Here is a 16,500-nt window from a genome sequence, read left to right on the forward strand (position 1 = left end):
ATGTTACCCCATAGAATATTTGTGACGCCATAGAATGTGACGCGATAAAATTTTTGTGAGGCAATAGATTGTGACGCTTCAGAATGGTTGTGACGCAATAGAATGTGACGCGAGAGAATGTGACACGATAGAATGTTTGTGACGCGATAGAATGTGATGCGATAGAATGTGACGTAATAGAATGTTTGTGACGCGATAGAATGTGACGCGATAGAATGTTTCTGATGGCATAGAATGTGACGTGATAGAATGTGATGCGATAGAGTGTTTGTAACGGCATAGAATTTGACACGATAGAATGTTTGTGATGCATAGATCGGGACGTGATAGAATGTTTGTGACGCGATAGAATGTGACGCAATAGAATGCTTCTGAGGCGATAGAATGTGACGCCACAGAATGTGATGCGATAGAATGTTTTTGACGAGATAGAATGTGACGTGATAGAATGTTTGTGATGCGATAGAATGTGACGCGATACAATGTTTGTGATGGCATAAAATGTGACGTGATAGGATGTGATGCGATAGAGTGTTTGTGGCGGCATAGAACGTGACGCGATACAATGTTTGTGATGCATAGATTGTGACGCAAGAAAATGTTTGTGACGCGATAGAATGTGACTCGATAGAATGTTACGCAATAGAATGTGACGCGATAGAATGTGACCCGATAGAATGTTTGTGACGCGATAGAAATGATGTGATTGAATGTGACGTGTCAGAATGTTTGTGATGCGATAGAATGTGACGCAATACAATGCTTGTGATGTGATAGAATATGACGCCAGAGAATGTGACGCGATAGAATATTTATTGACGTGATAGAATGTTTGTGACGCCATAGAATGTTTGAGATGCGATAGAATGTGACGTGATAGAATGTTTGTGACACGATAGAATGTGATGCGAAAAAATGTTTGTGAGGCAGTAGATTGTGACGCTACAGAATGGTTGTGACGCAACAGAATGTGACACGATAGAATGTAATGCAATAGAATGTTACGTGATAGAATGTTTGTGATGCGATAGAATGTGACTCGATAGAATGTAACGCAATAGAACGTGACGCGATAGAATGTGACGCGATAGAATGTTTGTGATGTCGTAGAATGTGACGCTATAGAATGTTTGTGACGGCTTAGAATGTGACGCTATGGAATGTTTGTGATTTACAGATTGTGACGTGATAGAATGTTTGTGACGCGATAGAATGTTACGCAATAGAATGCTTGTGATGCGATAGAATGTGAAGCCAGAGAATGTGACACGATAGAATTTTTATGACGTGTTAGAATGTGACGGGATAGAATTTTTGCGACGGGATAGAATGTGATGCCATAGAACGTGACGCGATAGAATGTTTGTGACGCGACAGAATGTGACGCGATAGAATGTAATGCAATAGAATGGTACGCGGTAGAATGTTTGTGATGCATAGATATTGATGTGATAGAATGTTTGTGATGCGATAGAATGTGACTCGATAGAATGTAACGCAATAGAACGTGACGCGATAGAACGTGATGCGATAGAATGTTTGTTTCGCGATAGAATGTGATGTGATAGAATGTGACGTGTTAGAATGTTTGTGATGCGATAAAATGTGACGCGATAGAATGTTTGTGACGCCGTAGAATGTGACGCTATGGAATGTTTGTGATTTACAGATTGTGACGTGATAGAATGTTTGTGACGCGATAGAATGTGACGCCAGAGAATGTGACACGATAGAATTTTTATGACGTGTTAGAACATGACGGGATAGAATGTTTGCGACGGGATAGAATGTGATGCCATAGAACGTGACGCGATAGAATGTTTGTGACGCGACAGAATGTGATGCGATAGAATGTGACAAAATAGAATATTCGTGACGCGATAGAATGTTTCTGATGAGATAGAATGTGAAGCGAAAAAATATTTGTGAGGCAATAGATTGTGACGCTACAGAATGGTTGTGACGCAATAGAATGTGACACGATAGAATGTAATGCAATAGAATGGTACGCGGTAGAATGTTTGTGATGCATAGATATTGATGTGATAGAATGTTTGTGATGCGATACAATGTGACTCGATAGAATGTAACGCAATAGAATGTGACGCGATAGAATGTGACACGATAGAATGTTTGTGACGCGATAGAATGTGATGCGATGGAATGTGACGTAATAGAATGTTTGTGACGCGATAGAATGTGATGCGATAGAATGTGACGTAATAGAATGTTTGTGACGCCATAGAATGTGACGCGATAAAATGTTTGTGAGGCAATAGATTGTGACGCTTCAGAATGGTTGTGACGCAATAGAATGTGACGCGAGAGAATGTGACACGATAGAATGTTTGTGACGCGATAGAATGTGATGCGATAGAATGTGACGTAATAGAATGTTTGTGACGCGATAGAATGTGACGCGATAGAATGTTTCTGATGGCATAGAATGTGACGTGATAGAATGTGATGCGATAGAGTGTTTGTAACGGCATAGAATTTGACACGATAGAATGTTTGTGATGCATAGATCGGGACGTGATAGAATGTTTGTGACGCGATAGAATGTGACGCAATAGAATGCTTCTGAGGCGATAGAATGTGACGCCACAGAATGTGTTGCGATAGAATGTTTTTGACGAGATAGAATGTGACGTGATAGAATGTTTGTGATGCGATAGAATGTGACGCGATACAATGTTTGTGATGGCATAAAATGTGACGTGATAGGATGTGATGCGATAGAGTGTTTGTGGCGGCATAGAACGTGACGCGATACAATGTTTGTGATGCATAGATTGTGACGCAAGAAAATGTTTGTGACGCGATAGAATGTGACTCGATAGAATGTAACGCAATAGAACGTGACGCGATAGAACGTGACGCGATAGAATGTTTGTTTCGCGATAGAATGTGATGTGATAGAATGTGACGTGTTAGAATGTTTGTGATGTCGTAGAATGTGACGCGATAGAATGTTTGTGACGGCATAGAATGTGACGCTATGGAATGTTTGTGATTTACAGATTGTGACGTGATAGAATGTTTGTGACGCGATAGAATGTTACGCAATAGAATGCTTGTGATGCGATAGAATGTGAAGCCAGAGAATGTGACACGATAGAATTTTTATGACGTGTTAGAATGTGACGGGATAGAATTTTTGCGACGGGATAGAATGTGATGCCATAGAACGTGACGCGATAGAATGTTTGTGACGCGACAGAATGTGACGCGATAGAATGTAATGCAATAGAATGGTACGCGGTAGAATGTTTGTGATGCATAGATATTGATGTGATAGAATGTTTGTGATGCGATAGAATGTGACTCGATAGAATGTAACGCAATAGAATGTGACGCGATAGAATGTGACACGATAGAATGTTTGTGACGCAATAGAATGTGAAGCAATGGAATGTGACGTAATAGAATGTTTGTGACGCGATAGAATGTGATGCGATAGAATGTGACGCGATAGAATGTTTGTGACGGCATAGAATGTGACGCGATGGAATTTTTGTGATTCATAGATTGTGACGCGATAGAATGTTTGTGACGCGATAGAATGTGATGCAATACAATGCTTTTGATGCGATAGAATGTGACGCCAGAGAATGTGACGCGATAGATATTTATTGACGTGATAGAATGTTTGTGATGCCATATAATGTTTGAGATGCGATAGAATGTGACATGATAGAATGTTTGTGACGCAATAGAATGTGACGCGAAAAAATGTTTGTGAGGCAATAGATTGTGACGCTACAGAATGGTTGTGACGCAATAGAATGTGACACGATAGAATGTAATGCAATAGAATGTTACGCGGTAGAATGTTTGTGATGCATAGATATTGATGTGATAGAATGTTTGCGATGCGATAGAATGTGACATGATAGAATGTTTGTGACACGATAGAATGTGACGCGAAAAAATGTTTGTGAGGCAATAGATTGTGACGCTACAGAATGGTTGTGACGCAATAGAATGTGACATGATAGAATGTAATGCAATAGAATGTTACGCGGTAGAATGTTTGTGATGCATAGATATTGATGTGATAGAATGTTTGCGATGCGATAGAATGTGACATGATAGAATGTTTGTGACACGATAGAATGTGATGCGAAATAATGTTTGTGAGGCATTAGATTGTGACGCTACAGAATGGTTGTGACGCAACAGAATGTGACACGATAGAATGTAATGCAATAGAATGTTACGTGATAGAATGTTTGTGATGCGATAGAATGTGACTCGATAGAATGTAACGCAATAGAACGTGACGCGATAGAATGTCACGCGATAGAATGTTTGTGATGTCGTAGAATGTGACGCTATAGAATGTTTGTGACGGCATAGAATGTGACGCTATGGAATGTTTGTGATTTACAGATTGTGACGTGATAGAATGTTTGTGACGCGATAGAATGTTACGCAATAGAATGCTTGTGATGCGATAGAATGTGAAGCGAGAGAATGTGACACGATAGAATTTTTATGACGTGTTAGAATGTGACGGGATAGAATTTTTGCGACGGGATAGAATGTGATACCATAGAACGTGACGCGATAGAATGTTTGTGACGCGACAGAATGTGACGCGATAGAATGTAATGCAATAGAATGGTACGCGGTAGAATGTTTGTGATGCATAGATATTGATGTGATAGAATGTTTGTGATGCGATAGAATGTGACTCGATAGAATGTAACGCAATAGAACGTGACGCGATAGAACGTGATGCGATAGAATGTTTGTTTCGCGATAGAATGTGATGTGATAGAATGTGACGTGTTAGAATGTTTGTGATGCGATAAAATGTGACGCGATAGAATGTTTGTGACGCCGTAGAATGTGACGCGATAGAATGTTTGTGACGGCATAGAATGTGACGCTATGGAATGTTTGTGATTTACAGATTGTGACGTGATAGAATGTTTGTGACGCGATAGAATGTTACGCAATAGAATGCTTGTGATGCGATAGAATGTGAAGCCAGAGAATGTGACACGATAGAATTTTTATGACGTGTTAGAATGTGACGGGATAGAATTTTTGCGACGGGATAGAATGTGATGCCATAGAACGTGACGCGATAGAATGTTTGTGACGCGACAGAATGTGACGCGATAGAATGTAATGCAATAGAATGGTACGCGGTAGAATGTTTGTGATGCATAGATATTGATGTGATAGAATGTTTGTGATGCGATAGAATGTGACTCGATAGAATGTAACGCAATAGAATGTGACGCGATAGAATGTGACACGATAGAATGTTTGTGACGCAATAGAATGTGAAGCGATGGAATGTGACGTAATAGAATGTTTGTGACGCGATAGAATGTGATGCGATAGAATGTGACGTAATAGAATGTTTGTGATGCGATAGAATGTGACGCGATAGAATGTTTGTGACGGCATAGAATGTGACGCGATAGAATGTTTGTGACGCGATAGAATGTGACGCAATACAATGCTTGTGATGCGATAGAATGTGACGCCAGAGAATGTGACGCGATAGATATTTATTGACGTGATAGAATGTTTGTGATGCCATATAATGTTTGAGATGCGATAGAATGTGACATGATAGAATGTTTGTGACGCAATAGAATGTGACGCGAAAAAATGTTTGTGAGGCAATAGATTGTGACGCTACAGAATGGTTGTGACGCAATAGAATGTGACACGATAGAATGTAATGCAATAGAATGTTACGCGATAGAATGTTTGTGATGCATAGATATTGATGTGATAGAATATTTGTGATGCGATAGAATGTGACTCGATAGAATGTAACGCAATAGAACGTGACGCGATAGAACGTGACGCGATGGAATGTTTGTTTCGCGATAGAATGTGATGTGATAGAATGTGACGTGTTAGAATGTTTGTGATGCGATAGAATGTGACGCGACAGAATGTTTGTGACGCCGTAGAATGTGACGTGATAGAATGTTTGTGACGCGATAGAATGTTACGCAATAGAATGCTTGTGATGCGATAGAATGTGACGCCAGAGAATGTGACACGATAGAATTTTTATGACGTGTTAGAATGTGACGGGATAGAATGTTTGCGACGGGATAGAATGTGATGCCATAGAATGTGACGCGATAGAATGTTTGTGACGCGACAGAATGTGATGCGATAGAATGTGACGGAATAGAATATTCGTGACGCGATAGAATGTTTGTGATGAGATAGAATGGGAGGCGATAAAATGTTTGTGAGGCAATAGATTGTGACGCGACAGAATGGTTGTGACGCAATAGAATGTGACACGATAGAATGTAATGCAATAGAATGTTACGCGATAGCATGTTTGTGATGCATAGATATTGATGTGATAGAATGTTTGTGATGCGATAGAATGTGACTCGATAGAATGTAACGAAATAGAATGTGACGCGATAGAATGTGATACGATAGAATGTTTGTGACGTGATAGAATGTGATGCGATGGAATGTAACGTAATAGAATGTTTGTGACGCGATAGAATGTGATGCAATAGAATGTGATGTAATAGAATGTCTGTGATGCGATAGAATGTGACGCGATAGAATGTTTGTGATGCGATAGAATGTGACGCGATAGAATGTTTTTGATGCATAGATTGTGACGCGATAAAATGTTTGTGATGCGATAGAATGTGACACGATTGAATGTAACGCAATAGAATGTGACGCAATACAATGTTTGTGATGCGATAGAATGTGATGCAATAGAATGTGATGTAATAGAATGTTTGTGATGCGATAGAATGTGAGGCGATATAATGTGACGCGACAGAATGGTTGTGACGCCATAGAAAGTGATGCGATAGAATGTTTGTGATGGCATAGAATGTGACGCGATAGAACGTTTGTGACACGATAGAATGTGATGCAATAGATTGTGACGCGACAGAATGTTTGTGACGCGATAGAATGTGACACGATAGAATATAATGCAATAGAAAGTGACGCGATAGAATGTGAGGAGATAGAATGTTTGTGACGCGATAGAATGTGATTCGATGGAATGTGACGTAATAGAATGTTTGTGACGCGATAGAATGTGATGCGATAGAATGTGACGTAATAGAATGTTTGTGATGCGATAGAATGTGACGCGATAGAATGTTTGTGACGCCATAGAATGTTACCCCATAGAATATTTGTGACGCCATAGAATGTGACGCGATAAAATGTTTGTGAGGCAATAGATTGTGACGCTACAGAATGGTTGTGACGCAATAGAATGTGATGCCATAGAATGTGACGTAATAGAATGTTTGTGACGCGATAGAATATGACGTTAAAAAAATGTTTGTGAGGGAATACATTGTGATGCGACAGAATGCTTTTGACGCGATAGAATGTGACACAATAGAATGTAACGCAATAGAATGTGATGCGATAGAATGTGACGCGATAGAATGTTTCTGATGGCATAGAATGTGACGTGATAGAATGTGACGAGATAGAATGTGACGCAATACAATGCTTGTGATGCGATAGAATGTGACGCCAGAGAATGTGACGCGATAGAATATTTATTGACGTGATAGAATGTTTGTGACGCCACAGAATGTTTGAGATGCGATAGAATGTGACGGAATAGAATGTTTGTGACGCGATAGAATGTGACGCGAAAAAATGTTTGTGAGGCAATAGATTGTGACGCGACAGAATGGTTGTGACGCAATAGAATGTGACACGATAGAATGTAATGCAATAGAATGTTACGCGGTAGAATGTTTGTGATGCATAGATATTGATGTGATAGAATGTTTGTGATGCGATAGAATGTGACTCGATAGAATGTAACGCAATAGAATGTGACGCGATAGAATGTGACGCGATAGAATGTTTGTGACGTGATAGAATGTGATGCGATGGAATGTAACGTAATAGAATGTCTGTGATGCGATAGAATGTGACGCGATAGAATGTTTGTGATGTGATAGAATGTGACGCCAAAGAATGTTTGTGATGCGATAGAATGTGACGCGATAGAATGTTTGTGATGGCATAGAATGTGACGCGATAGAACGTTTTTGATGCATAGATTGTGATGCGATAAAATGTTTGTGACGCGATAGAATGTGACACGATTGAATGTAACGCAATAGAATGTGACGCAATAGAATGTTTGTGATGCGATAGAATGTGTTGCAATAGAATGTGACGTAATAGAATGTTTGTGATGCGATAGAATGTGAGGCGATAGAATGTGACGCGACAGAATGGTTGTGACGCCATAGAAAGTGACGTGATAGAATGTGATGGCATAGATTGTGACGCGACAGAACGTTTGTGATGCGATAGAATGTGACGCGATAGAATATAATGCAATAGAAGGTGACGCGATAGAATGTTTGTGACGCCGTAGAATGTGACGCGATAGAATGTTTGTGACGCGACAGAATGTGACACGATAGAATGTAACTCAATAGAATGTGACGCGATAGAATGTGAGGAGATAGAATGTTTGTGACGCGATAGAATGTGACGTGATAGAACGTGACGCGATAGATTATTTATTGACCTGATAGAATGTTTGTGACGCCATAGAATGTTTGAGATGCGATAGAATGTGACGGAATAGAATGTTTGTGACGCGATAGAATGTGACGCGAAAAAATGTTTGTGAGGCAATAGATTGTGACGCGACAGAATGGTTGTGACGCAATAGAATGTGACACGATAGAATGTAATGCAATAGAATGTGATGCGATAGAATGTGACACGATAGAATGTTTGTGATGCGATAGAATGTGATGCAATACAATGTGATGTAATAGAATGTTTGTGATGCGATAGAATGTGAGGCGATAGAATTTTACGCGACAGAATGTTTGTGACGCGATAGAATGTGATGCGATAGAATGTGACGTAATAGAATGTTTGTGACGCGATAGAATATGACGCGAAAAAATGTTTGTGAGGCAATAGATTGTGACGCTACAGAATGGTTGTGATGCAATAGAATGTGACACGATAGAATGTAACGCAATAGAATGTGATGTGATAGAATGTGACGCGATAGAATGTTTCTGATGGCATAGAATGTGACGTGATAGAATGTGATGCGATAGAGTGTTTGTAACGGCATAGAATTTGACACGATAGAATGTTTGTGATGCATAGATCGGGACGTGATAGAATGTTTGTGACGCGATATAATGTGACGCAATAGAATGCTTCTGAGGCGATAGAATGTGACGCCACAGAATGTGATGCAGAGAATGTTTTTGACGAGATAGAATGTGACGTGATAGAATGTTTGTGATGCGATAGAATGTGACGCGATACAATGTTTGTGATGGCATAAAATGTGACGTGATAGGATGTGATGCGATAGAGTGTTTGTGGCGGCATAGAATGTTACGCGATACAATGTTTGTGATGCATAGATTGTGACGCAAGAAAATGTTTGTGACGCGATAGAATGTGACTCGATAGAATGTAACGCAATAGAACGTGACGCGATAGAATGTGACCCGATAGCATGTTTGTTTCGCGATAGAATGTGATGTGATAGAATGTGACGTGTTAGAATGTTTGTGATGCGATAGAATGTGACGCGATAGAATATGATGCGATAAAATGTTTGTGACGCCATAGAATGTGACGCGATAGAATGTTTGTGACGGCATAGAATGTGACGCGATGGAATGTTTGGATTCATAGATTGTGACGCGATAGAATGTTTGTGACGCGATAGAATGTGACGCAATACAATGCTTGTGATGCGATAGAATATGACGCCAGAGAATGTGACGCGATAGAATATTTATTGACGTTATAGAATGTTTGTGACGCCATAGAATGTTTGAGATGCGATAGAATGTTACGTGATAGAATGTTTGTGACGCGATAGAATGTGACGCGAAAAAATGTTTGTGAGGCAATAGATTGTGACGCGACAGAATGGTTGTGACGCAATAGAATGTGACACGATAGAATGTAATGCAATAGAATGTTACGCGGTAGAATGTTTGTGATGCATAGATATTGATGTGATAGAATGTTTGTGATGCGATAGAATGTGACTCGATAGAATGTAACGCAATAGAACGTGACGTGATAGAATGTGACGCGATGGAATGTTTGTTTCGCGATAGAATGTGATGTGATAGAATGTGACATGATAGAATGTTTGTGATGCGATAGAATGTGAGGCGATAGAATGTTTGTGACACCATAGAATGTGATGTGATAGAATGTGACGTGTTAGAATGTTTGTGACGCGATAGAATGTGATGCGATAGAATGTGACGTAATAGAATGTTTGTGATGCGATAGAATGTGACGCGATAGAATGTTTGTGACACCATAGAATGTGATGTGATAGAATGTGACGTGTTAGAATGTTTGTGACGCGATAGAATGTGATGCAATAGACTGTGACGCGACAGAATGTTTGTGATGCAATAGAATGTGACGCGATAGATTGTTTGTGACGCCATAGAATGTGACGCGATAGAATGTTTGTGACGGCATAGAATGTGACGCTATGGAATGTTTGTGATTTACAGATTGTGATGTGATAGAATGTTTGTGACGCGATAGAATGTTACGCAATAGAATACTTGTGATGCGACAGAATGTGATGCCAGAGAATGTGACACGATAGAATTTTTATGACGTGTTAGAATGTGACGGGATAGAATGTTTGCGACGGGATAGAATGTGATGCCATAGAACGTGACGCGATAGAATGTTTGTGACGCGACAGAATGTGATGCGATAGAATGTGACGGAATAGAATATTCGTGACGCGATAGAATGTTTCTGATGAGATGGAATGTGACGCGAAAAAATGTTTGTGAGGCAATAGATTGTGACGCTACAGAATGGTTGTGACGCAATAGAATGTGACGCGATAGAATGTAATCCAATAGAATGGTACGCGGTAGAATGTTTGTGATGCATAGATATTGATGTGATAGAATGTTTGTGATGCGATAGAATGTGACTCGATAGAATGTAACGCAATAGAATGTGACGCGATAGAATGTGACACGATAGAATGTTTGTGACGCGATAGAATGTGATGCGATGGAATGTGACGTAATAGAATGTTTGTGACGCGATAGAATGTGATGCGATAGAATGTGACGTAATAGAATGTTTGTGACACCGTAGAATGTGACGCGATAGAATGTTTGTGACGCCATAGAATGTTACCCCATAGAATATTTGTGACGCCATAGAATGTGACGCGATAAAATGTTTGTGAGGCAATAGATTGTGACGCTTCAGAATGGTTGTGACGCAATAGAATGTGACACGAGAGAATGTGACACGATAGAATGTTTGTGACGCGATAGAATGTGATGCGATAGAATGTGATGTAATACAATGTTTGTGACGCGATAGAATATGACGCGAAAAAATGTTTGTGAGGGAATAGATTGTGACGCGACAGAATGGTTGTGACGCGATAGAATGTGACACAATAGAATGTGATGCGATAGAATGTGAGGCGATAGAGTGTTTGTGATGCGATAGAATGTGACGCGATAGAATGTTTCTGATGGCATAGAATGTGACGTGATAGAATGTTTGTGACGCGATAGAATGTCACGCAATAGAATGCTTCTGAGGCGATAGAATATGACGCCAGAGAATGTGATGCGATAGAATGTTTTTGACGAGATAGAATGTGACGTGATAGAATGTTTGTGATGCGATAGAATGTGACGTAATACAATGTTTGTGACGCGATAGAATATGACGCGAAAAAATGTTTGTGAGGGAATAGATTGTGACGCGACAGAATGGTTGTGACGCGATAGAATGTGACACAATAGAATGTGATGCGATAGAATGTGAGGCGATAGAGTGTTTGTGACGCGATAGAATGTGACGCGATAGAATGTTTCTGATGGCATAGAATGTGACGTGATAGAATGTTTGTGACGCGATAGAATGTGACGCAATAGAATGCTTCTGAGGCGATAGAATATGACGCCAGAGAATGTGATGCGATAGAATGTTTTTGACGAGATAGAATGTGACGTGATAGAATGTTTGTGATGCGATAGAATGTGACGCGATACAATGTTTCTGATGGCATAATATGTGACGTAATAGGATGTGATGCGATAGAGTGTTTGTGGCGGCATAGAACGTGATGCGATACAATGTTTGTGATGCATAGATTGCGACGCAAGAAAATGTTTGTGACGCGATAGAATTTGACTCGATAGAATGTAACGCAATAGAACGTGATGCGATAGAATGTGACCCGATAGAATGTTTGTGACGCGATAGAATGTGATGTGATAGAATGTAACGCAATAGAACGTGACGCGATAGAATGTGACCCGATAGAATGTTTGTGACGCAATAGAATGTGATGTGATAGAATGTGACGTGTTAGAATGTTTGTGATGCGATAGAATGTGACGCGATAGAATATGATGCGATAAAATGTTTGTGACGCCATAGAATGTGTCGCGATAGAATGTTTGTGACGGCATAGAATGTGACGCGATGGAATGTTTGTGATTCATAGATAGTGACGCGATAGAATGTGACGCGATAGAATATGATGCGATAAAATGTTTGTGAGCCATAGAATGTGACGCGATAGAATGTTTGTGACGGCATAGAATGTGACGCGATGGAATGTTTGTGATTCATAGATAGTGACGCGATAGAATGTGACGCGATAGAATGTGACGCAATACAATGCTTGTGATGCGATAGAATGTGACGCCAGAGAATGTGACGCGATAGAATATTTATTGACGTTATAGAATGTTTGTGACGCCATAGAATGTTTGAGATGCGATAGAATGTGACGTGATAGAATGTTTGTGACGCGATAGAATGTGACGCGAAAAGTTTGTGAGGCAATAGATTGTGACGCTAGAGAATGTTTGTGACGCGATAGAATGTGACGCGATAGAACGTTTCTGATGGCATAGAATGTGACGTGATAGAATGTGATGCGATAGAGTGTTTGTAACGGCATAGAATTTGACACGATAGAATGTTTGTGATGCATAGATCGGGACGTGATAGAATGTTTGTCACGCGATAGAATGTGACGCAATAGAATGCTTCTGAGGCGATAGAATGTGACGCCACAGAATGTGATGCGAGAGAATGTTTTTGACGAGATAGAATGTGACGTGATAGAATGTTTGTGATGCGATAGAATGTGACGCGATACAATGTTTCTGATGGCATAAAATGTGACGTGATAGGATGTGATGCGATAGAGTGTTTGTGGCGGCATAGAACGTGACGTGATACAATGTTTGTGATGCATAGATTGTGACGCAAGAAAATGTTTGTGACGCGATAGAATGTGACTCGATAGAATGTTACGCAATAGAATGTGACGCGATAGAATGTGATGTGATAGAATGTGACGTGTCAGAATGTTTGTGATGCGATAGAATGTGACGCGATAGAATATGATGCGATAAAATGTTTGTGACGCCATAGAATGTGACGCGATAGAATGTTTGTGACGCCATAGAATGTGACGCGATGGAATGTTTGTGATTCATAGATTGTGACGCGATAGAATGTTTGTGACGCGATAGAATGTGACGCAATACAATGCCTGTGATGCGATAGAATGTGACGCCAGAGAATGTGACGCGATAGAATATTTATTGACGTGATAGAATGTTTGTGACGCCATAGAATGTTTGAGATGCGATAGAATGTGACATGATACAATGTTTGTGACGCAATAGAATGTGACGCGAAAAAATGTGAGGCAATAGATTGTGACGCTACAGAATGGTTGTGACGCAATAGAATGTGACACGATAGAATGTAATGCAATAGAATGTTACGCGATAGAATGTTTGTGATGCATAGATATTGATGTGATAGAATGTTTGTGATGCGATAGAATGTGACTCGATAAAATGTAACACAATAGAACGTGACGCGATAGAATGTGACGCGATAGAATGTTTGTTAAGCGATAGAATGTGATGTGATAGAATGTGACGTGTTAGAATGTTTGTGATGCGATAGAATGTGACGCGATAGAATGTTTGTGACGCCGTAGAATGTGACGCGATAGAATGTTTGTGACGGCATAGAATGTGACGCTATGGAATGTTTGTGATTTACAGATTGTGACGTGATAGAATGTTTGTGACGCGATAGAATGTTACGCAATAGAATACTTGTGATGCGATAGAATGTGACGCCAGAGAATGTGACACGATAGAATTTTTATGACGTTTTAGAACGTGACGGGATAGAATGTTTGCGACGGGATAAAATGTGATGCCATAGAACGTGACGCGATAGAATGTTTGTGACGCGACAGAATGTGATGCGATAGAATGTGACAAAATAGAATATTCGTGACGCGATAGAATGTTTCTGATGAGATCGAATGTGACGCGAAAAAATGTTTGTGAGGCAATAGATTGTGACGCTACAGAATGGTTGTGACGCAATAGAATGTGACACGATAAAATGTAATGCAATAGAATGGTACGCGGTAGAATGTTTGTGATGCATAGATCTTGATGTGATAGAATGTTTGTGATGCGATAGAATGTGACTCGATAGAATGTGACACGATAGAATGTTTGTGACGCGACAGAATGTGATGGGATGGAATGTGACGTAATAGAATGTTTGTGACGCGATAGAATGTGATGCGATAGAATGTGACGTAATAGAATGTTTGTGATGCGATAGAATGTGACGCGATAGAATATGATGCGATAAAATGTTTGTGACGCCATAGAATGTGACGCGATAGAATGTTTGTGACGGCATAGAATGTGACGCGATGGAATGTTTGTGATGCATAGATAGTGACGCGATAGAATGTGACGCGATAGAATATGATGCGATAAAATGTTTGTGACGCCATAGAATGTGACGCGATAGAATGTTTGTGACGGCATAGAATGTGACGCGATGGAATGTTTGTGATTCATAGATAGTGACGCGATAGAATGTGACGCGATAGAATGTGACGCAATACAATGCTTGTGATGCGATAGAATGTGACGCCAGAGAATGTGACGCGATAGAATATTTATTGACGTTATAGAATATTTGTGACGCCATAGAATGTTTGAGATGCGATAGAATGTGACGTGATAGAATGTTTGTGATGCGATAGAATGTGACGCGAAAAGTTTGTGAGGCAATAGATTGTGACGCTACAGAATGTTTGTGACGCGATAGAATGTGACGCGATAGAATGTTTCTGATGGCATAGAATGTGACGTGATAGAATGTGATGCGATAGAGTGTTTGTAATGGCATAGAATTTGACACGATAGAATTTTTGTGATGCATAGATCGGGACGTGATAGAATGTTTGTGACGCGATAGAATGTGACGCAATAGAATGCTTCTGAGGCGATAGAATGTGACGCCACAGAATGTGATGCGATAGAATGTTTTTGACGAGATAGAATGTGACGTGATAGAATGTTTGTGATGCATAGATATTGATGTGATAGAATGTTTGTGATGTGATAGAATGTGACTCGATAGAATGTAACGCAATAGAACGTGACGCGATAGAACGCGATGCGATAGAATATTTGTTTCGCGATAGAATGTGATGTGATAGAATGTGACGTGTTAGAATGTTTGTGATGCAATAGAATGTGACGCCATAGAATGTTTGTGACGCCGAAGAATGTGACGCGATAGAATGTTTGTGACGGCATAGAATGTGACGCGATGGAATGTTTGTGATGCATAGATAGTGACGCGATAGAATGTGACGCGATAGAATATGATGCGATAAAATGTTTGTGACGCCATAGAATGTGACGCGATAGAATGTTTGTGACGGCATAGAATGTGACGCGATGGAATGTTTGTGATTCATAGATTGTGACGCTACAGAATGGTTGTGACGCAACAGAATGTGACACGATAGAATGTAATGCAATAGAATGTTACGCGATAGAATGTTTGTGATGCATAGATATTGATGTGATAGAATGTTTGTGATGCGATAGAATGTGACTCAATAGAATGTAACGCAATAGAACGTGACGCGATAGAACGTGATGCGATAGAATGTTTGTGACGCGATAGAATGTGATGTGATAGAATGTGACGTGTTAGCATGTTTGTGATGCGATAGAATGTGACGCGATAGAATATGATGCGATAAAATGTTTGTGACACCATAGAATGTGACGCGATAGAATGTTTGTGACGGCACAGAACGTGACGCGATGGAATGTTTGTGTTTCATAGATTGTGACGCGATAGAATGTTTGTGACGCGATAGAATGTGACGCAATACCATGCTTGTGATGCGATAGAATGTGACGCCAGAGAATGTGACGCGATAGAATATTTATTGACGTGATAGAATGTTTGTGACGCCATAGAATGTTTGAGATGCGATAGAATGTGACGTGATAGAATGTTTGTGACACGATAGAATGTGATGCGAAAAAATGTTTGTGAGGCAGTAGATTGTGACGCTACAGAATGGTTGTGACGCAACAGAATGTGACACGATAGAATGTAATG

The sequence above is a fragment of the Rhea pennata genome, unplaced genomic scaffold (assembly GCF_028389875.1).
Source record: "Rhea pennata isolate bPtePen1 unplaced genomic scaffold, bPtePen1.pri scaffold_47, whole genome shotgun sequence".
NCBI classification, from domain to species: domain Eukaryota; kingdom Metazoa; phylum Chordata; class Aves; order Rheiformes; family Rheidae; genus Rhea; species Rhea pennata.